This window comes from Anabas testudineus, chromosome 6 (genome assembly GCF_900324465.2).
Source record: "Anabas testudineus chromosome 6, fAnaTes1.2, whole genome shotgun sequence".
Taxonomy (NCBI): Eukaryota; Metazoa; Chordata; class Actinopteri; order Anabantiformes; family Anabantidae; genus Anabas; species Anabas testudineus.
In genome coordinates this window covers 21,033,514-21,055,855 of record NC_046615.1, presented here as the reverse complement: position 1 = coordinate 21,055,855, position 22,342 = coordinate 21,033,514, and the positions used below count along the sequence as shown (strand labels likewise).

The following is a 22,342-nucleotide window of genomic DNA, read 5'->3' as shown; positions in this document are numbered from 1 at the left end:
ATTATTCGTTCATTTTTTCTTTGTGGATAAAGATGTGGTCTCTGTGTGTTCTGTATCAAAAGCCTATTAGGAAGACTGAAAAAATAGTGAAAGACTTTTTGGCTGTGGTCTTTTTGTGGTCTGAGGCGCCTCAGTCTCTAGTCTTAGATTTCTGAGGCATAGCCGCCGCTGGACAGGGGCAGCTAGCTTGTAGCAGACTTCTTACGGAAAGGCCAGAATATTTTTGTCATCTCTTTTTGTTTTGAGACCTCAGCTGGGGGAGAAATTTGTTCAGCACCGGCAAAGATCTTTGGAGCAGCTTTCTGCCCGCTGGACCCAACACGGCTCATCTGTCAAGCACTTTTACACACACATACATGCGCGCTAACTCATGCACACATACATACACAGTCAGGCCTGGTAGGGGAGGCCTCAGTATCAGTGCATGAACAATCAGTCCAGCCCTGTTCTAAACAGACTTTTTGTACTCCTTCTCTCTGCTTTGCTCTTTTTGCTGGCTAAAAGGCTTCTCATCCCCAAATTGACCTTTTTTTTATGGTGATCCCAACAGTGATCAGCAAGGATATGAGTTGTTCTGTACGCTTGGCAATGTGCAAAAATTGCATTGAAACGAGAAGGTAACCCGTTTGGTGCCAAAAATGTGACATTTAAATATCACAGTGCTTCAACTGCCTGAGTAATAACTTCTAACTTAGGACAGCTGCAACTAACAAAGTCATTTTGTTTATAAGAAGTTAATAAGATTAAAATGTCTCAACACCCAAAGTGAAAAAACTGATTGTTGTAACATACCAAACCAAGAATATTATAGTATACTTTTTATATAGACTGAATCGAATAATTAAATGATCTTTTTTGGAATTTAATTTCTGGTTTATTGCTTAGGGTAAAATATTATCATTAAAGATTTAACGATTTTTTTCTGCATCCCATATCCCAATTTTCGACCTCTGTATTATTTCTGTTTTATGTTTGCTTGTTTGTTTTTCACACATGTAGGACTTCCTGGGCCAGGCTTTCTGTACGCTTGGTGAAATAGTTGGCTCCCTGGGAAGCCGCTTAGAAAAACCTTTGATGTAAGTATCACGTGCACACACAAACAAACACACTCACACAATATTTCTTCTTCTATTTTCATTAGACATTCATAATTGAAAGCAAAGGGGGGGCGGGGGTGTTAATATTGCATTACACTAATGAGGGAATCCCTATCATTAGGTGTCACGAAACGCTATTTAGGCTCATGGTTGGATTTTAGGTCTGCTACATTCAGTGCTATGAATTGAAAATCAGCATGTGATTTTAGGATCACTTGCCACGGTTTGTCTTTGAAGTGAAGCAGGGCAGGGGCATGAAAATGAGCCAAGATGTTGATGATAACATATAATGTCTCCATCAGCAAAATGAGATGAATCGGTAACCAGCAGCAGGCCCAGAGTGTAAATGTTGAGATGGTAAACAGTGTATAGTGAAAAGGGACAGTTCACCCACAGGGAACATGTCAATGGTGAGCTCCGAGCTCGTTTTCTGAAGAAGCCTAAACTGAACTGAAGCCTCAGCTGAGGCCTAAGGTAATAATCAAGTACATTATCATATGAATAAATGACTGATTTCCTTCTCTGTTGCTGAGTAGTGAAAGAAGAAAGTGATTAAGAATATAACGAGCTCATGAACTATTTCAGATTTGCTGCTCTGTGTGTGGTTGGTTTTAGTTTTGAAGCTTACTCTAGTCCACAGGAAGTCTTCCCCCCTCACCCTTTCCATCTTTCCAGTCACTCTTTGATATTGATTAAATTATCTTAAAACTGTAAGTCTGAAAGAGAAGAACTGGGTGCTCACTATTTGTCTTTATGGCTGCCGGAAATACAAGTGCATAGTACTACTGCAACTACAACAACAGGTTTTATACACAATTAAAACTGGCCCCTCTCTGCTGATCTGGAGTAGGGATGAATTATCTGACTGATAATGTATTGAAAGTATAGAAAGAAGGCTCTTCATCATTTCACCTGCTTGTTTTAAACTATCTCTGCTCTGCTCACTGCAGAAAGTTACTATTAGTTTTTTTCAGTCAATCCAGAAGCTGCGATGTAATGCTAATCAAACACTAAGATACGAAAAGTGAAATAAGTAATAATAATAGACTGTTAATAACTACAGATAGTTAAACAACATGGAGCAGAACTGCAGAAGAACTTGTTGCTTTTATTTTCTTCGTGAGGCAGAGAGCAACCAGAAATGTGTTTTCACAACTTTTTGAAAATCGATGTGTATGTGTGTGTCTGGGATAGAGGCAGTATGAAAGAGAAATAAAGTGAGATGGAAGTATGTATCCATGACTGTGTCAGTGTGTGTGTGTGTGTGTGGCAGCATCAATGAGCAGTTGTATCTGAATGGGTCTGCTGAAGAATGACACACAAGAAATATGATGTAAGAATGTGTTGCTGTCACCAAGTTATATAATCATCTCTGCCTGCAGTCATTCACTGTCTCAGATCTGTGTGTGTGTGTGTGTTTGTGTGTGTATACCTGCATTATTTTATTTTTATCCGTTTTATTTTAATATGTGAAGATATTTTTAGATATGTTCATCTCCAGTGCTTGTTTGTGTTTTTTAAGTTTATATGACTGTATTCGTGAGTGTGTTTGTGTACTCACTCTCCTGTCTCCAAGTGAAGCACGCACACACAAAAAACAAAAAATTTTGAGTCTAATGCATCTCACTTCTGCTCAGTTGAGTGGAGGCGGATCACACAAATAAAGAGCAAGAAGCATAACTGAGATGACACTACTGTATGCGCCAAACTCACACAAAACAATGTCATTATAAGATTATATCACATTATGCGTGTAACTTAAATTACAGTAAAACACACTCTATTGGCTTTCTTACCATTTGTGTAGAAATATACACTTTTGAATGTTTAACTACAAACAACTAGTAATACAAGTTTTAGAAGAAGCCTTTATTTGTCATATTTACATGTTACAATGAGATGTGTCGTCTGCATTTAACCCATCCCCCTATGGGCAGCCACATACAGCGCCCGAGGAGCTAGCAAGGAGTGTCTCAGTTGCTCAAGGACACACCAGGAACGTTCTGCATCCTAGGCCGATGCTTCACCCATTGAGCCAACAGAAGATGATTCCATGAATATGTTCTATTCATTCATTACCTTCATTGAAATTGCTGAAAGTAATCAGATAATCAGTCGGTCTTTGGTGTGATGTGATGAGGTCACTGTGCTGTGGGGGTCCTATCATCTGTTGCAGGACATACAGACTCACTCAGTCTGTATGTCTATGGTTGAACTGGTGTTTTATCAGACACCTCTCTGTGTTACTGTGTTAAGGCTAAGATGCTGAATACCTAAAGTATTTTGGAACAGTACCATAAATCAGGTAGTCAAGGTATATAAAGAGGGATGTGGTGATCCAAACAGTGAATGTGGAGTGGAGTAGTGTTGTGTTGTTAGATGCCTGACACTGGAAAATTGACACTGCCTCTGCATAAAATACACAAAGATGAACAGGTTAACATTGTGTGTTCACATCCGAAATAACAAACATAAATAACCAGGTAATAAATGAATGAAAATACAGATGCAGTTAAAAATGCAGATCATAACAAGTAAAAACATGGATGTTTCCAGGCTCACGCTCTCTTCACTCAACAACCCCTCGTCCTCTTCTCTATCCTTGCAGCTCTTTCTTGTTTTCCTCCGTGGTTCTGTCCATCTCTTTCTTGTTTTTTCTCTCTGTCAGTCTCTCTCTGCCATTTCCCATCTGCCCCCTTACTGAGCAGTCTCTCTGCTCATACAGTGAATTAATTTCACTCAGTGCTTCCCTGTGCATCAAAGGGCGGCGGTGTGTCTCAGGTGACAGTGAGGGCGTTTCAAAGCTTTGCTTTAATTTACCATCAGTGTCTCCACATGCGGTATTGTAGGCTCTTTCTGCACTGGACACTACTTAGCCAAATGAAATTATCTTTGACCTTCCTCATTCTAAATCAGGCCTGGGGTCAGTGGCACTCATTTGGTCTATTTTTAGTGGTCAGCCTCCGTTAGCCTTACTGGTTGAATATTATAACTCAGGATATAAACAAACATTAGACTGGAAATGTTATAAATATTAAACAAAAAACACCTTTTAAAGGTTTTAACTATTTGTATAATTAAAAAGTGACACCGTTCAGATTTTAAAATACATCTTACATGGAGCACAGACATAAAACAGTAGGTGCAGGATAATACAGCATACAGTATTTTTAATTAGTTACATTACATTATACATTACATTTTCCTGTCAGCTATTTCAAACCATACATCTGACTGTCACAAACCAACTGTTGAAAGCATTTTATTGCAAATATTTTGTTTTTTCTAGTGGGATCCCAAGCAAGAAATGTGGGACCATCATAGTGAGAGCCGAAGAGTTGAGCAACTGCAGGGTAAGAGACTGGTGTTTTCTCATTTTCTGTTTTCTATAATTTCCACACTTTTAAAAAGTCTAAATGCTCTAATTAACTTAAAAAAACAACAACTTATTATTCTTCTATCAACCCAGGTTTCACAGCAGCTGAACACAATAAATCTATGTAGTACAAAAAATAGTATGTTGTATTGCGAGTACAGGTGTACCTAATAAAGTGGACAGTGAGTGTACAGTATATACACAGTATAATGTACCAGTTGTCTCAACACTATACTACTGATATTGCTTTAAGAATATGGCAAAGATATTATTTGTACGAACCTGGTGTTGCTATGATACCGGATATTTTACTTCAGTTAGAGAAATAACTGTTTATTATCATAAGTGTGTTTTCTAAAAATATTGCAGTACTGCTGAAAGCCATAAGAAGCATCAAAGACCATCACAGTCAGTATGTTCTTTAATTTAACAAATTATGTCGACAGAGTTTTATCTAGACACATTTTTAACATATCTATAGTAACCTTTCACAACAAAGGTTGTTTTTGTTTTTGTTTGCTAAATAAGTAAGATAATAAAAATAATTTGACACTGAACTTTGTTCTAAACTTGACTAACAAAGGAAAAAACACCTCAAACATTTTGACACTACTAAAACTGGTGTTTTTGGAAAAGCACACACTGGACCCCTATTTTGGCCACCTACAACAACAACTTTACATCAAGATGTTTCTAGCAAAGCTACAGCACAATGTTTTGTCAGAGGCTATAATAACAAAAGACAGTAAATACCACAATTTGATGTTATTCCTTCAAAATCGAAGGTCATTTTCCAAAATATGACAAGACAGAGGAGAGAAAACTATTGTGTTAGATTTTTCAGTTCATCTCAACTACACACTGCAGCTAAATGAAACCATCTTTCTGGGCACTTTCCAAAGACATTCAATAGACATTAATAAAAAGCTGAAAAAAAGTCGTAATTAACAAACCTTTTATGAAGATTACACCTCTAGATTGTTAATTAGTAATTTAAGTATTTAATTCTCAGAATCTTAATTAAATATTCTAGGGTATGTGTTGAGGCATGTGAAGATCAAATATTAATATTAGCATTTTAATACCCGAACTCATTGAGAGCTGTACAGTTTGTACAAATACAATGCATTAGAATGGAATAGCCATTAGCAACTCAACTTTTCAGTAATGAGCAGATTGAAATTGTTTCCTCTTTTAAATATTTTGAGTCAAGAGGAGTTGATGTGAATTTAAATTCAGACAGTATTCATGCTGTTTTGAACAAGTAAAGTCTGTTCTGTTTTTACTGAGGAAAATTAGTCCTAAGAGATCAGTAAAAGGTTTGGTGGCATTCTACTTCTACAGCTTGGCAATAATGGAATAACAGTTGGTTAATATTTAAGGAATAACAAGGTAATAGAGAGTGTTTTAGTTCAATAATAGTATAATGGAGAAGAAATATGTTAGTAGAGTCATTTTAAATAGGCACTTTATTACTTTTCTTTTTTATTCCCAATGTAATACCTGGTTTACATTGTCATTAACAAAATATTACCTCCCCACTCCTGGTATTACTAATATATAACCCCCTAGTTACCTTTTTATTATGAAGATATTACCTCAGTACTGCCAGTGCTGTTGGATTAACTACAGGATTAACTAGTTAATTTAAGTTGTGGTTTATTATAGACTCTTTTTGAGCATAGAATCACGGGGAGAATACAGACTATACTTCACTTTGATAATAATCCTGTGGTTTGTGTTTTTAACTATCTAAAAAATGTAATGAGTGATCAACCTGGGAAGATCCACAGGAGGTATCAGAGCCTCTTTTGTGCCTACAGCTGTACAATCTATGAAATATATGTGATATTTCCTGGTGTTGTTGTTCTTGTAACGTTAAGGTCTTGTCTGACATGTACCTTAGCTGCTCTTTTAATAAATAAATTGTTTGGTTTAAATATATGAATTGAGAAGAAGAGGTGAGACCAACCCCTGAATCTCACTGTGTCCTTTATGTTGTTGGTGCCGTTATGGTTTATTATGTCATATGTTATTTGTCAGCTGTCCTGTTATTGTGCAGTGGTGACCAGGCAAGTTCCCCTTAGGGGGGTTAATAATCCTGTCTATCCGTCTACATTTAGGTGATCACACTGAAATGTGGCGGACCAAATTGATTTTGTTTGGTTTTGATTATTTTTCAAATGTATCTGTCACTTATGTAGAAGCAGAATGTATTTACGATGATTAAACAACAGTATCCAAGGTTTAAACTGTCAAACGTGGCACAGAGAGGTGGTGAATCACTCTTCGCCATCCTTTTCGTTAACATGATTACTTGTTCTAGTAGCAGCGGGTCATATTGTGTCTCACTGAGACTGTACAACGTAAATATTTCATTCCCTTTCTGTATGTTTTCTTCTTAGGAATCAGTGATGCTGCAGTTTTGTGGCAACAAGCTGGATAAGAAAGACTTCTTTGGAAAATCTGATCCTTTTCTTGTCTTTTACCGCAGTAATGAAGATGGATCGTAAGTTGACATGCAGCTTCTATGTGGTACAGACATCATGTTGAGAGTCTTTTTTTTACTGTCAATGGAAAACAGGACATATGTACAGTGTGTGTGTGTACAGTGTGTGTGTTTGCATCATGGTATTGGGTGGCAGATGGGCAGCTTTGATGATGCTTCCAAGCAAACATAAAGATGGAGATGTTAAGATTCTACAGCTTAGGATGGTGGTGGCTCTGTCACAGCTGACCAGAGGGAAGTTAACTGGTTTTCTGCTTTACTGTTTTTCTGTTGTTATCTTTTTGCATCCATTTAACTAATTATTGTAATTGTGTTGCTAGGAAGTAGTGTTGGAAGTCGGGTGCTTCAAGGCCGCCTTGTGATTTTTTCCTTTGTAGTGTTGACAGTGAAATACTAGGTTTTTTGTTTTTCCAGTAGAAGTGAGATGTTAGTGAGTCCAATGATTTAAACCAGTTGTCCGTTGTGGTTGTGGGAAGCATTAAAAACAGGTAGTTTTATCTGTGGCAGGATTTTCAGGTATATAATGTTTTTAGAGGGGCGGTAACTGGAAGGCTGTGTCGCATCTTTGTTGGGTTTTAGTAAGTGTCATAACAGCTGTGTGTAGGTATTATTAAGGTATCTTTAATTTCTGTAATTACTCTGTGAAATAATGGTGATTAAATTTGGCAGAAGAATTCAGCTGGGAATGCGTCAGGTCTAGGTGATTCGTTATTGGACATTTTATTGAGTGCTTTATGAAGTTCTACTTGGGTAAGGGGTGCATCTAATCTGTTTGTATGTTCTTTGGATAGTGTTAGTAATTTGAGGTTGTGTCTGTATCTGATTGATTTCCATTATGATTACAGGAGTACAGATCTTTGTAGAATTCCTAAAAATTTTTGGATAATTTCACCTGTAGAGTTCAATATGGATGGAATAATTGCTTTTTCTTTCCTATGTTGTAGTTGATTTGCTAAATATTTAGTGTACTTTACTATACTGGAACTGCTCATATTTTAGTTGTTAAAGAGGAATTGTGTTTTTCTCTTTAAAATACTTTTGTATTGCATTTTATGATAGTTTAACTCATTTAGAGTTTGTTCACTGCTGATGATTTTAAACCTCTTTCTGTCTCGGTTCTGAATCCACGCACGTTCCACGAGGCTAGTTTTAGAGAGTGTGTGGTTGGTTGTAGTACAATATTCTACTTGAAACAATGGGAAGTTGTGTCTGGGTTTAGAGTATAACCTCAGATATGCGCGTTTATTGTTTTGTCTGTAATGTTTCATGATGCAATAGAGTGCTTTACGACGTTTTCAGTTTCTTGTGTTTGAGTGTTCCAGTTTAGCGATGATGAGTCGGGGTGTTTTGTTTGAGGTGATTTGGTTAACCGCATACGATGGTAGTTTGAGTTGTGTTTTCATTAAATCTTTAACCAGAGCTTCGGGGTTGTCAGATGGATGTTCTGGTATGCCTGAGAAAATTAGATGGTCGTGCATGCTTCTGGTTTGAATGTCCAATATAGTTCATCTTTTTTCTTTGACTATAGTTTAAAGGGAATTATTTGACTTTTCTAACTTTTCAATATAAATCCTAGGCTTGACCAGAGTTCTCTTATTTCATTGTGGAGTGTAACTAATAGATTTAGTTTTTTGTTAACATCCTATAGAGTCTGTTGATCCTCTAGCACAGACAAGTACAAAGTACATAATGCTGGGTGCTATATGAGTTTCAAAAAAACAGCAAAATGAAGGATAGGCAGAGATAATAGTGCTAAAGTTAACGGCGGGTAAATAAAGGGAAAAAGGATGGATTTGACGGAGTTAAGTGAAAACTGTGTTTGTAGTTTGCAGTTTTTTTGCCCTGCAGATGCTTTTATTCAAGTGGACTTCAGCGTCTCGCACTTAACACATTCTCTTTGTGCAGCTGGCTACTTACTGATGCAGCTTAAATGTTCAGCCGCAGGGCATAACAGCAGCGCGCGGTGACTACAAAGAGCCAGACTGGTTACCGCATAAAAAAAAAAACAAAACAGGAAGTGGTTATTTTTTATTATTTCATATGAAGTTACAAGCTTTATGAAATACTGAAATACTTTACTTTTAGGATTACACTCCAATTTATAACAAAGACTCAAGGTGCACACAGGGTTTTGCTTTTACCTTTAGGTAGAGTTATGTATTAACAGTGCTGTATGTCTTGCAGGTATACCATCTGCCACAAAACAGAAGTGGTGAAGAATACTCTGGATCCAGTGTGGCAGGCTTTTAAAATTCCTGTCAGAGCGCTGTGTAATGGTGACTATGACAGGTACAGTAGGAGATAATTAAATCTTTCACTGACAGTGTTTATACTGTTTCATAAAATAACATTGTGCTGAGTAGACACAAGAGATAGAATGAATATTAAGTAGAATAAAACTGAAACAGCACACAGACCTTTACTTATGATTTGGTTAATAGGTACAAGAAAAGGTAATACGTAATTTACACATTTGACATAAACCTAGAAATACTTTAGGGACATGGGATAAAATGTTGACAATGCATTTTTTATTTAACTATATTATTTAAATATACTCTTGGCGACTACAGTGTTCATTTATACATGTTACTGTAACATCAGTCATCTGATGGAATAATGTGCAGGGCAAAGAACATTATTACCATGGAGACACACAGATGCCTCACATCATCCAAAGTTTATTGTTTAGAGTAGTTAAGTGCTAATTTAATTTAATTAATCTGCAATCGCAGAACCATCTTGAGTTGTCAGATGACAAAAGTACTCGCATGTCAGTAGATTAGTGGTGCTAATTGTTTTTTTTAATTGGATTTTCTTGTTCTCCCCTTTCTCTTCTCTTTCCCTACAGGAGCATAAAGGTGGAGGTATACGACTGGGATAGAGATGGAGGGTGAGAGAACAAGGCTACTGTTAAACTGAGTGAGAGGATCCTCTCTCATGTTTGGAAAAGAGTACATGTATGAATTAACCTGTGAGCTGTTATGGTAACCAGATTATTCTAATTATTATGTATTTGCCCTAAACGCCATTTAAGATTTAAAGATACAAATTTCACCTTGTAATACTGATGTCATGTTCATACTCTTCTCTTTATAGCATATGTACAAATTACAAATGTACCTATTTTTCATAATTACAGTCACACATCAGGCTCCAAAATGTTTGACCTTCCACAGCCTCTTGTTTATCACAGTGCAGTCCTCCATGTTACAACACTCCCCACTGCTTTAAATATACATTAACTATTAATGCTGCTTGAATGATCTCATGACAGATAACATCATACAGTCAGTGGGAGAATAAAGATCAAGTGTTTATCTTTTGAAGCCAGTGAATTCCCAGGATTCAGGGGCACATTCTGCTTCTTTACTGTTAATTTCCTAGTCAGTTTTTGACATTTCAAGGGCATTTAGCCCAGAGCTCCCAATAATTTCTGGCCCTGATTCCAACTGGGCTGATTATCTCCATGAAATTATCAAATTGGTTGCTATGACCACGCCTCCAGTAACCAAGGAGCTTGTTAGTGAGCCTCCTTCATTTCTCCTGTACTTTGAAGAAGACCTTACAGATAATTTGCATGCACAGTGAAGTGAAGACAATATTTTTACTGACTGCTCTTATCTACAGCGTTTGTAGAGTGTGGAATTATGATTCTGTGTGTTTGTTTTCACAGTCACGACTTTATTGGAGAGTTCAGCACCAGCTACAGAGAAATGTGCAGAAGCCAGTCACAGTTCCATGTCTATGAGGTGATTCACACACACACACACACACACACACACACACACACACACACACACACACACACACACACACACACACACACAAAGGATTCATTATTTTGTGGGAGTAAATACTTTCTATCTACAATCGGAGACAAACTGTACAAATTGCGGTGAATAAAAACATAAAAGTTGAGCTCAACTCTTATGTTAGAACATTAGATCATGTTTAAATCACTGTTGAAATGACTTTCAGCCGCTTTGTCCTTTTTGCCTCTAGTTGAGTAAAAGACCTTGATGAGTTCCTCATCAGACCACATGACCTTCTTCCATTGGACAGTTCTTAACCCAGTTTTAGTAGTTTCATCAATCTCCTTAGATGTTTTCTTTGATTCATGTCAATAATTGGACCCCTCTGAAACAGATGAACATCTTTTCCCACGACCACAGGATGTGTCTTCAGACATGGTTGTTTAAGAAATGAGAAGCTACTCACTGCATCAGCTAGGGTTAAATAAGTTGTTGGCAGCTAAAACATAACAATCCAGGCAATAATTATCCAATAAGAGGCAAATACCTATTTGCTTAGTTATATCCAGTTGGCGACTATGTTTTTGGACAGCCAGTGTATAAAAGTTAACCATGGATGATGACTTTACAAAGAATGAAATGAGCTTTGAGAGCGTGGAGAGAGGGAATTCTACTCCTTTCTAACCTCTGTGAGCACAGCTGTACAGAGACTGGCTGCACAAAAAAAGTTCAGCAAAGCTGGTATTTAAGTTTTTAAGTTTTTAAATTTGTAGTTAGCCCTAATGCATAGTAGATCCCACACAGTGCAGTATGTAAGCACTGGATCAACATCAGAAAAAACATCTAAAGCGTTCAACAGAACAGAGGAGGCGCAGCAGAAAGCTGTTTTTCACAGTAATGAGAACATAACTTCTCTGTTTTCTCCCGTTGTGAAATGCACCCTGTGATTCTCCATCATTACACAAACAACACATCAACTTCTACTACTAACTACTAACACTGAAGCTGGATAAATACATATAGTGCATCAAGGTTGGCCACAGACTAATCTGTGGCTGGTAGGACACATTTACATTAACCTGTTAGGATCATTTATAATGTAGACACATGTACTGATGTTATTTTATCAGAGTCTGAGCACAGCCCACATTCTCTAGAGCCTTCCTCAAGGTGAGCTGGTTGTTTCCCACTTAAGTGTTGTTTCTCCATACTGGGACACATTACCAGCTCCTGCTTAGTCATCACCTTTATTGATTTGAAGGGCTTACTGCTCTGTATTTCAATTTAAGTCATTACACTTGCAGTGCAAACATTAACAAGGAGGAATACGTCTGTGAGTGTGACTGATAATGTAACAGTTTAATGCCAATATGAGGTGATGCTATGCCCTAGTTAATACACTGTATATCATATTCTACAGTAAATGTTATTACCTGCTATAATATTGCTATTACCAGTTCTTCAGAAGACTTCTGTCTATTTTTGCTGTGCTCAGTTTCTTATGATTTAATAACAGTCTGCCATTTTTGGTAGCAGACTCCGATGGCTAGTTAGATAAAATAATATAACAAGGAAAAATGTATTTAAAAAGAAAATCTGTTTAATTTTGAAGACATGAGTCAGGATTTATCTCTACAGCTGTGGATTCAGTTTTGTGTTTTCTCAACAGGTGCTAAATCCAAAGAAAAAGGGAAAGAAGAAGAAAAAGTACCAAAACTCAGGAACGGTGAGTCAACCTGCAGCCTTCACTACTCATGTGACACAAAAGCTGCACATTCAATGGTAGCCCTTTATTCCAGATTGCTATTCAGGGTTTGTATGATTCACTATCTTTATCTAGTTTAATGTCAATATGAAGTGATGTAATGTTTTCAAAATGAAAAGTAGAAGGCAGTACAACATCACTCGGAGCAAACTGTTATTTTCAGTTCATTTCAGTTTTATTTATATAACGACAAATGACAAGAGAAGTCATCTGAAGGCACTTCACAGTGTCAAAATATAACTGGAAACAGAATTAAATAGGAAACCTAGCAATCCCAGTTGAGCACTAGGCGACTGTGGAGAGAAAAAACTCTCTCAGTCTCTTATTTACTGCCTCCCCATCCAACTCACTGCTATTTGGGTAATTGTTAGCTCATAGCTCATACTGTAAAAGTGACTGTTGTCTGATTCCTACACAGGTGACCCTCCTGTCCTGCCTGGTTGACACTGAGCTCTCTTTCCTGGATTACATCCGAGGGGGGTAAGTTCAGAATGAATGGCAGCAAATGATTCTGAAGATACAAAACACCAGCATTGTTCCCGTCATTAAGTCCAGTTGCAGTTGTGGTGTTGCCACTGTGGAGGCTCAGCTGAGATGATCCGTGCTCTGTGTTTATCTCTGTGCTCCAATATTAAGACAGACAGCTGCCGATAACCCACTGCTTAATTGCTCGCTGCTGCATGCTTTGAAACATGCTGTGGTATAATCTAGCATGATTGATGAGTCCACATAACTCTTTACATGATTTATTTTCTCTTGTAGGACTCAGATTAATTTCACAGTGGCAATTGATTTCACAGCATCAAATGGTAAGTGCTTTACAGCTTTGCTGTTATCAATAAAGTCCCTTAAGTGTATCAAAAAGATTAAACTTTGGTGGTTAACGTTCAGATGTTATTTGATGTGAATACTTATCTGTCAATTTTAATTTACTTATTATGATGACTTATCGCCTCTTTTACTCAACTAGAGGCAAAAAGGACAAAGCGGCTGAAAGTCATTTCAACAGTGATTTAAACATGATCTAATGTTCTAACATAAGAGTTGAGCTCAACTTTTATGTTTTTATTCACCGCAATTTGTACAGTTTGTCTCCGACTGTAGATAGAAAGTATTTACTCCCACGTTTGTTTCCCACATGATGGGAAAGTTTATGAAACACTAAAGTTATGCTGTTGTACATTTGTCAGTGTCAATGATAGAGCCAAAAAAACAAAAGAGCGATTCTGTTAAAAAAATAATCATTGGGTGCTTTAATCTCTCTCACGTTATCAAATCACAGATAACACACACAGAACCCTAACGAAGGGGTCCAATAAAAAGTTTGTGAAGCACATGTTTGTTGCGTCCTCACTTCTCAAGCCTTCCTCCTCCAAAAAACATTAAGGAATCTTTCTATCTTTCATAATACCATACTGGAATGATTTCCAGGTCACTAGGAGGAGTGAGAAAATGTGACATCAGGTAATGAGAAGCTCCCTTTGTCACATGTTCTCATGAGTGATGTTCTCATTTTCGTAAGAGATGATTCAGTACGTTAATACACTAGACAACTGACAACTCTGGAGACATTATTGTGTGACAGGACTAATGGATGCCTTCATTTCTGCCATTAAATTAGTTTCCCACATTCCAGAATGGCTGAAACAATGGAGATATTATGCATATTAGTACTGTTGTTGTTTTGTTGGTAAGGTACTGAAGGTCTTAACTGCGTGTGCATGTTTTATTTTATTTTCATTGCATATTAAAAGATGAAGATAAAGCTGTTAATAAACTATTAAGTATTATATGTATGTCAGGTCCAGTATACTGAATCAAGTTACTCTGAACAACAGAGCTCTAATCTTACCATAGATTACTGTAGTTTATTTTGAATCATCACACACTGTGTTTCACTTATTAGCACACCAAGATATATTCATCTGCAGCTCAAATTAGTCACCAGCAGCTGCACTATTTATTCCTGTTTCAGTAACCTTTCCTAAAAGACACACCACCCAGACACTTTTTAATAATCATATACTGTACGTTTGTGAGCTATTTGTAAAGGTTGATGAGAACTAATGAACTAGTTGGTTTGGTCAAGAGTGCATCGTGCACTCAGGCTTTAATATATTGATACCGACCAAAGCACTGTTCCTTTTTGGGTCTTTGCTTGATGTTTAATGACAGTAAGAAATGTAGAACACCGCTCTTTGTCCTTTACTGTTACTATTGTGGTCGCAGATTTAAAATTTACCTTCATGTGTTTATTTTTATCTGTTCCCATTTCTCTGTCGATGTCACAAATGAAAGCCATAAATGTCAAGTTCTTTTAACCATTTTTATTATTTCTTGGGCATATTTTAACTGTTAAGAGAAGAAAAATAAAGTGTTTCTTCAATTAGGTGACTACACCAGGGGAAAAAAGATCTTAGAGGGTCAGGAGGTCACTGAGACTCATCTTATTAGTGTGGTAGCTAAATTCTTACAATAATGGCTTCATGCTCGTTATAGTTAAACTACAAAATGTGGGGTTCTTCACACTAACTGCTGAGTTTTAAGGCAAGCAAAGAAGTAATTTCTCCCTCCAGTGCAGCTGTGCCTCAGAGAAATGTTTGTGTAACTAAAACTCCAGTCTGCATTTTAACCCCCTTCCACCCACTCCCCTCCTTTTTATTTTAATATGACTCACAGCCCAGGGGGAGCAGGCATAATTACAGTTTGATGCTGATGTGTGTTTTATTGTGTTGAACTATTCGGGTTCCAGGCAATCCTTCCCAGCCCACCTCGCTCCATTACATGAGCCCGTACCAGCTGAATGACTACGCCATGGCGCTGCGGGCTGTTGGAGAAATCATCCAGGACTACGACAGCGACAAGATGTTTCCTGCACTGGGCTTTGGTGCCAAGCTTCCCCCAGATGGAAGAGTGTCCCACGAGTTTGCCCTGGTGAGGAAATGACTTTATACCATCATTTGCACCTTCTAAAACTTCCCTCTACCAGTCTTCTAAATATTTACCCCTCCATCTTCTTATGCATAGGTCCATCCTGTATGAACACTAATAATATGACAATGGCAAACAAAGCAAGAGAGAAGACTGTCTTTCTTTACTAGGCCTTCTTTTTAATGCATACAATCAATTTTTAATCACAAAAATTATCTTTACTGAATTCTATGGCAGTCTAAGCACAAACAGGTAACCTTTGGGCAAACAATGGTTTTATTGCAGTAGACACACAGCAGGGAGAGCAGCTTATCTGTTAGTTATTTTCAACCCTTTAACAAACATATAAAAGGAAATAAATATTTTTTTCCTGTGTTTTCAGCAGTTAATCTGTTTTATATCCCGAAGTAAATTAGACACATCACATTAAAATTGTGATCCTGTGCTTTACAGTGACACACAACTGCACACAGTGCAATTTACATTATTTTAAATAATTAAAGAGCAAAATGTGAAAAATATTCTTCCTAATATAAGATAATATATTAATATAATATCATATAATATATTAGTTTAGGATAATATATGAATTATATTTAATATATTTATTGTCTTCAGCAAAAAACAGACAAAAGGTTTAACTGAAGGAAATCTTAATTTCCTCTGTGACTTGAAGCAGGGCTCCTGTGAAATGTGAAACAACATTAAGATTAGGACTCAAAGTATAAAAACTAATTCCAGTTTGTTTTGCTTTGAAACTGCTAGTGAATACAACACCGAGACTAAATCTTTTAATGGCTTTCATGCCAGCTGAAGGAGCCTGTCTGTAACGGTGAGCGCACAGACAACTTTCATGCTTCTCAAAATAAGAGTAAACATGAAATTAAACTAGAACTTTGAAGAAACTCTGAAACAGTAAACTAAAAACACACAGCATGTAACCAGGCACTTTCATAGACTGATGACCAATTGAAGGCAACAGTTTATTGGTGGGTGGTGAATGCTGCTGCTGTCCAAAAACATGAACACGTTCAGCCAACCAGCCTGCGCACACTGTAGTGATAGAAGCCAAATGAGCTGTTTAGTTTTTAGCTGGAAGGAAGCCATGTTGGCTGTGCAAAGAGACCAATTTATCATTTATAATCAAAATCCCACTGAAGTGATACTTTTATTTGATACTAGTTATTCAGTTGAATTGCAATTAGTGTGGTTTAATGTCTTTATTAAAATTGGACTTGCCTCTGATTTACCTGTGTCTCTCATGCAACACTAGCCTCATTCATCCATGCATCTCCCCTTCATCCACCATTTCACTGTATGGATCTGTAGACGTCCCAACCACGCCTCAGCCACCAATAATCTTCTCCATGCTCTACTGTTTACTTACAGATGTTGCTCCAGAGGCGTTTACAGTCATTACAACTGTTCAGCATTGGCTAACAGCCTCCCCACAGGCGGCAAACCCTGAGACATGCACATGTGTATTAATCTTACCATTAAGGACTTAACTTCGTGAGCTCTTAAAGAAGAGAGACTGCAGCTGTGTAACTGTAGTGCAAAACGGCCACCACTGAATCCGATGTAATTATATAAGCTCGATTTGCAGAGCAAAGGAGTCGTATGTGCACAGTTCGTACTCATGGGCAACAAAGCAGAGTCACACAAGATGTTTTTTTTAATAGATAATTAGAAAGCCCAGAACATATGGGTAGTTTAAATAATGTATTGTGTTGTTTTTTTATGAGTTTCTTTTGCATATATTAAACCCAGTCAACCAGACATCAGTTTTAGTCTTTTTAATGGACACATACATACAAAACACTCCCACAACTGTGGTTCTTACCTTAATATCATGAAACAAGAACTAGCATTAAAAGCTCATAGATGAACTTCTCATTGACAAATTCTCATTACGTCTCCTTACAACATCTCTGAAGATGAGCTGCACTCCTCTCCTGGCATCAATCTTTCAGTGAAAATGGGAAATGGCTTGCCTCAGGATATTCTTTACTGAATTGCAACATTAGAAATAAGCTGTCGACATCTCCATAAAATACATGTGTTGTAATATTTTTAATGTACGATTGGATTGTACATCCTTAGGGGCTTGTAACTTGCACTAGGTACTGTTTTTGCTAATAATGGCATATTATTGATGTGTGGCCCATGGGTGGCTATTTTTTGATGCCAAACCATACCAGTTTTGAAAATGAAATCTAATTTCATCATAGCTTTTTTTCTATAATAGGATGTGAAATCTACCATTGCTTTATTATCTTTCTTTAGTGTGGCCTTTTATTCCTTCTAGTTCCATCTCTGACTCTGTAACTTTGAATCATAGCGGTAAAGGTTAATCTAATTGTCCTTCAGTATATTTAACACAATTTTCAAAATAATGGCTGGGTGACATTAAATCAATGAAGGTGACACTGCATATAAACTGTTAGGCAGTAAATACCTGAAGCAAGAAGGTTTTGTTAGTGCGACAACACCATCCCAAAAATAGAAAACTAATGTTATCTTCTGTTTATTTAGACCTAAAAAAAAAACTCATCAAGCCTTTTGTTACTCTTTACAATCACTCAGCAACAAATGCGAGTTATGTTGCAGCAAAGAATATTGTTCCCTGATTCAAGAACAATAAGAAATAATAGTGAAATAACAGAAAATTTGCAATGCACAATTTTTGAAACTGATTTGATGTTATTCTTTACTTATTGTTTTTCTGCAGAATGGTAATCCACAGAATCCATACTGCAACGGCATTGAAGGGGTGATGGAGGCTTATTACCAGAGTCTCAAATCTGTGCGTCTCTACGGACCAACCCACTTCTCCCCTGTTATTAACCATGTGGCCAGGTAGGCCCACTGTAATCACTGCAAGGGATGTGAAAAATGTAGTGTGTGGAATGTAACCATGAAATGTATATTTCTGCAAGATCCATCAGGTTTAGTGAAATTCCATCCGTGGATGTGGGCTGCTTTATAGCCATTTTATGAAACAAGGGGAGGATGTAAAATGGTGATAACTGGAGATAACCACCCTGATGCTCTACCTTTAGGTGCAGGAGAACGCACCATGGAAATATAAAAACAAACATTAACTCCCCAAGCTCAGTTATGAAAACTGTGCTATAAATAATATTGCATGTCACACCTCCCACAGTTTTATAAATAAATGAATTCATATAGGAACAAGTATTAAAAAGACCCAAACAGATTAACAGGCCCACAAGTGCAGTTTTTAAACATGTGTAACAATTAACGCACACATTTAGTAGATATTAACAGAAATTGTCAGCAGCACTTCCCCAATTTACATTAATAACCACTGAAAAAAGTAGTGCATCATTTTGTAGTATAGTATTGTTTGATTTCAGTTGGCATTCCCTACCCCAGATCTTGTCTCATGATCCTCAAGCCTGACTGTAACAAGCACTTTTCCCACCTTTCATCATTGGCTTTCAAATCCCATCACTTTCTCCAAGCGCTGTCCGCCCACTCAGCCTGAGAATAGCTGCATTGTTCAGAGCTCATTTCTGCAGAGCATCCGACTAAAAACCCAAGAAGACATCACTAAAATAGTGACATCAAGTCACATGAACGTGTGTAACTGTGTTGTTCAATGGGTATTCTCAAAATATTGTTCTGTAACTTCACTTTAAACATTTGACCCTGATATGTATATAACAGAAAACTGATAAAAGTGTGAATATTAAAGCTTTATAAAGTATTTACAGTACAGTATGTGCAGTATACACTGCTGCGTGTGTATTATTTACACATTAACTATGCATTTTTACCAGTTTTCACCTAGGTTAAGAGAGCTAATGCAATAAAAAACACACAAAAGATAAATATAACAATGTCACATTATGAAGTTAAATATTACAAGAGCTAGAAACATGTAAGAAGTGATTTTACATGACCTACATTTTTTACAAAGCAATAACACACTTTTATTGGAGTATTGATCTTCAGTACGCTAAGATTGCTTTTATTGGTCTCTGTGGTCTACTGTGGGATATTGCGTAATAATAGTAATTGCAGGAGGAACTAATGGGGTTTGAGACAAGGGGGCATAAAAGGTCCACTTCACTGTCGTAATACCTGCCTCAATCTGCGCTCTCTGTTGCTCAACTGTTGTATTTAATATGTGTCGTATGTAAATTTAAATGAATGTAGAGGAATTTTATTTCATCTCCCTAATGTCGTACTTCCATAACATTGGTGGACTTGACTGAAACAGATGTAAAAAAGGTCCAAATCAAAGCTTTTTTTGTTTTGTCTGGTGAAAAAGTTGCTTAAAGAAGGGGAAAGAGAAAAAGGACCCTGCCAAGTGTTATTAAATACCAAAACCCAGCAACAGTATTTGGATATAGTATTAGACCCTGATGTACTACCCCCAACACCCGTTTTAAATCATCATTACTGGGCCGAGTGCATTTAAAAAGTTATAAATCCCAAAGCTCCTGAACTCCAGTGGCTGTGTGGAAGTTGTGCTAATTGACAAGCTAATGACCAGCATCAGAAAAGCAGCCTCACATTCTCTAAAATGATAAAATGTTCAAGTCAAACGTGTCTTGGTGATGGAAGGGTGCTGGCTTTTGTTCTTCCTTTGTGCTCATTTGACATCTGACCTCTCATCTTTCTGCTTGACAGGTATGCGTCAGCAGTGACTGACGGCTCGCAGTACTTCATCCTGCTCATCATCTCCGACGGCGTGATCACGGACATGGCACAGACCAAGGAATCCATAGTCAATGTACAGTACCAAGATAAAGATAAAGATAAAGATAAACTTTATTGTCATTGCAACATCGTACAACGAGATTAAGGTGCCAACCAGTCTGTGCCATATATATATAACCACATCCCATTTAAACATTCATCATCAGTGCGTGTTTTATTATTTAAACTTTGTTGTTATAACAGGAGACTTTGTAAAGAAAGTTAACAAATGGAGATTACGTCCTCCATCCCTGGACTAATCCATGTGAGGACCCCGGGAGGTCCTCCTATGATTAAGTCAATAACTGAGATCCTAATAAACCAGCAAACAAAACAAAATGAAAGGGGGGATATGAAGCTGCCCAGGCGCTCTCTTCCTCTTTTAACGCTTCCCCTTCTTTCATCTTCACTAATGAGGGAGTGAGGAAAAAGCAGGGTCAGCCTGCTCTACCCCTCCCTCCACCTTCACTTGCGCCAACAATCCCTCCACGTTCAGCTCTAATAACTCAGCTTTCTAATTAGAGTGATCAGAGTTAATGCGTGTAACGATTTTGGGTGAGCTCACATATTTGGAGCCTCATTCGTCTGTGCTCGCTGCTCTGCATCGCAACCCTCACCATCCCATTCACCCTCCCTCTCCTCCCCCATGCCCCCACGTGGTGTAATGTTATTGTAAAGTAAGATTCGAGAGTAATTATTTACTGGCCTGCGGAGGATCCGTGCCCCCTCATATCTCAGGCAATTTGGGCGTCCATCTAATAACCACAAGAAGTTATGAAACACTGAAAAACCTTCATTCATCATTCATCACTCGAACTGTACTTTGCTGTCCCACTCGGCTAAGATTTAATAAACAATATTGCGATGCAGGGCGGCAGTTCAGCTATAGCTCAGGGCAGAGGAAGATGTAAATGGGAGTCATTTTTAAGCTGTCAAGCTTTGTGCGATTTAGACAAAGTTGTAGGTGCATGAAATTAGAAACTCCAGAATTGGCCAGACGAGAGCGTTTATGAAACAGGCTGCAGAGGAGAGATGGAACTGGACGAAGCCTGTCTGTCTTCACAATGTCATTAAATTTTTCTATTAAGCTTCCTTTCTATGGAGTGTTAAGTTATAGTTTGTAATTTGTGAGGGTATTTCACTGACAGCCTGCAGCGTTTTAGATAGTGAATCATGAAAAGAATGAACGCCTGTTCTTTCACATCTTTGATGTGCTTATTCTGTCTCTCTCCACTCTCCACTACAGGCCGCATCTCTGCCCATGTCAATTATAATAGTTGGGGTTGGACCAGCAGAATTTGACGGTAAGCAGGGGGAGGATCATGTGTGCATGGGTGTGCTTCTGTGTTTATTTGCATGCAGTAATCCTTCAAATGAATTCTGCTTCCTATCTCACCTTCCACATAGTTCACCCCTTCCTCGTGCAGCTCTTCTTTTCTTCCCTCCTCCATTCGCCTTCCAATTCATTTTTCCTCCTCTCGCCCACTGAATTAAAGGTTAAGTGGATGAGAAAGTTCTCCTTTGTGCTTTATTTTAATGGACGACAGCCACATTTTTTATCTCCTTCCTTTGTTCCTGTGTGCTTCTTCCATTCATGTTTACAATTTACAGAGCAGCCCCCTGTAAAAACAAGTTAACTCACGATGAGCAATTAGCCTGCAAAGTCAATGAGACTTATCATTATCACGCTTATGAAGTCAGTGTGCACAGTTGCATGATGTCCCTGTGGTGCACATCACTGGCTTTGCTTACACATACTCCAGCATGTTTCCCCCCTATGTGCACAGTTGTGGGCGACTTGCAGCCCAATGGCTTCAAGCTTAGCGGCGCAAAGTCTGTGTAGTCATGCCGCGTTTGGCATGATTACACCGACTTTGACATGGTAGCTTTGACATGGTGGTTTGAGTCTCCTGAGAGGGCATGACTGATGTGCTTCTCTCCTCAGAAATGATTGAGCTCGACGGGGACGAGGAGAGGATCTCATCCCAAGGAAGATATGCCGAGAGGGACATTGTTCAGGTACAGATTAGTCCCAGAGACATGTTAGTGGGGCTGTTTTCCTCAGCTTTATGATCAATGGGAAAAGGTCACGGTGCTTGACCCTCTAGTCTGCTCTTGTTCTCAGCCATTTTTCTATCTCTGTCCTGCTGTCTCCCTTTTCTAAACTTTACCCACCTT

At 37.9% G+C, this 22,342-nt stretch overlaps 1 pseudogene; it reads left to right on the top strand.

Annotated features, from left to right (window-relative positions):
- The window catches only part of LOC113165506, a 56,979-nt pseudogene that overhangs the window by 28,580 nt on the left and 6,057 nt on the right, over nt 1-22,342 (top strand).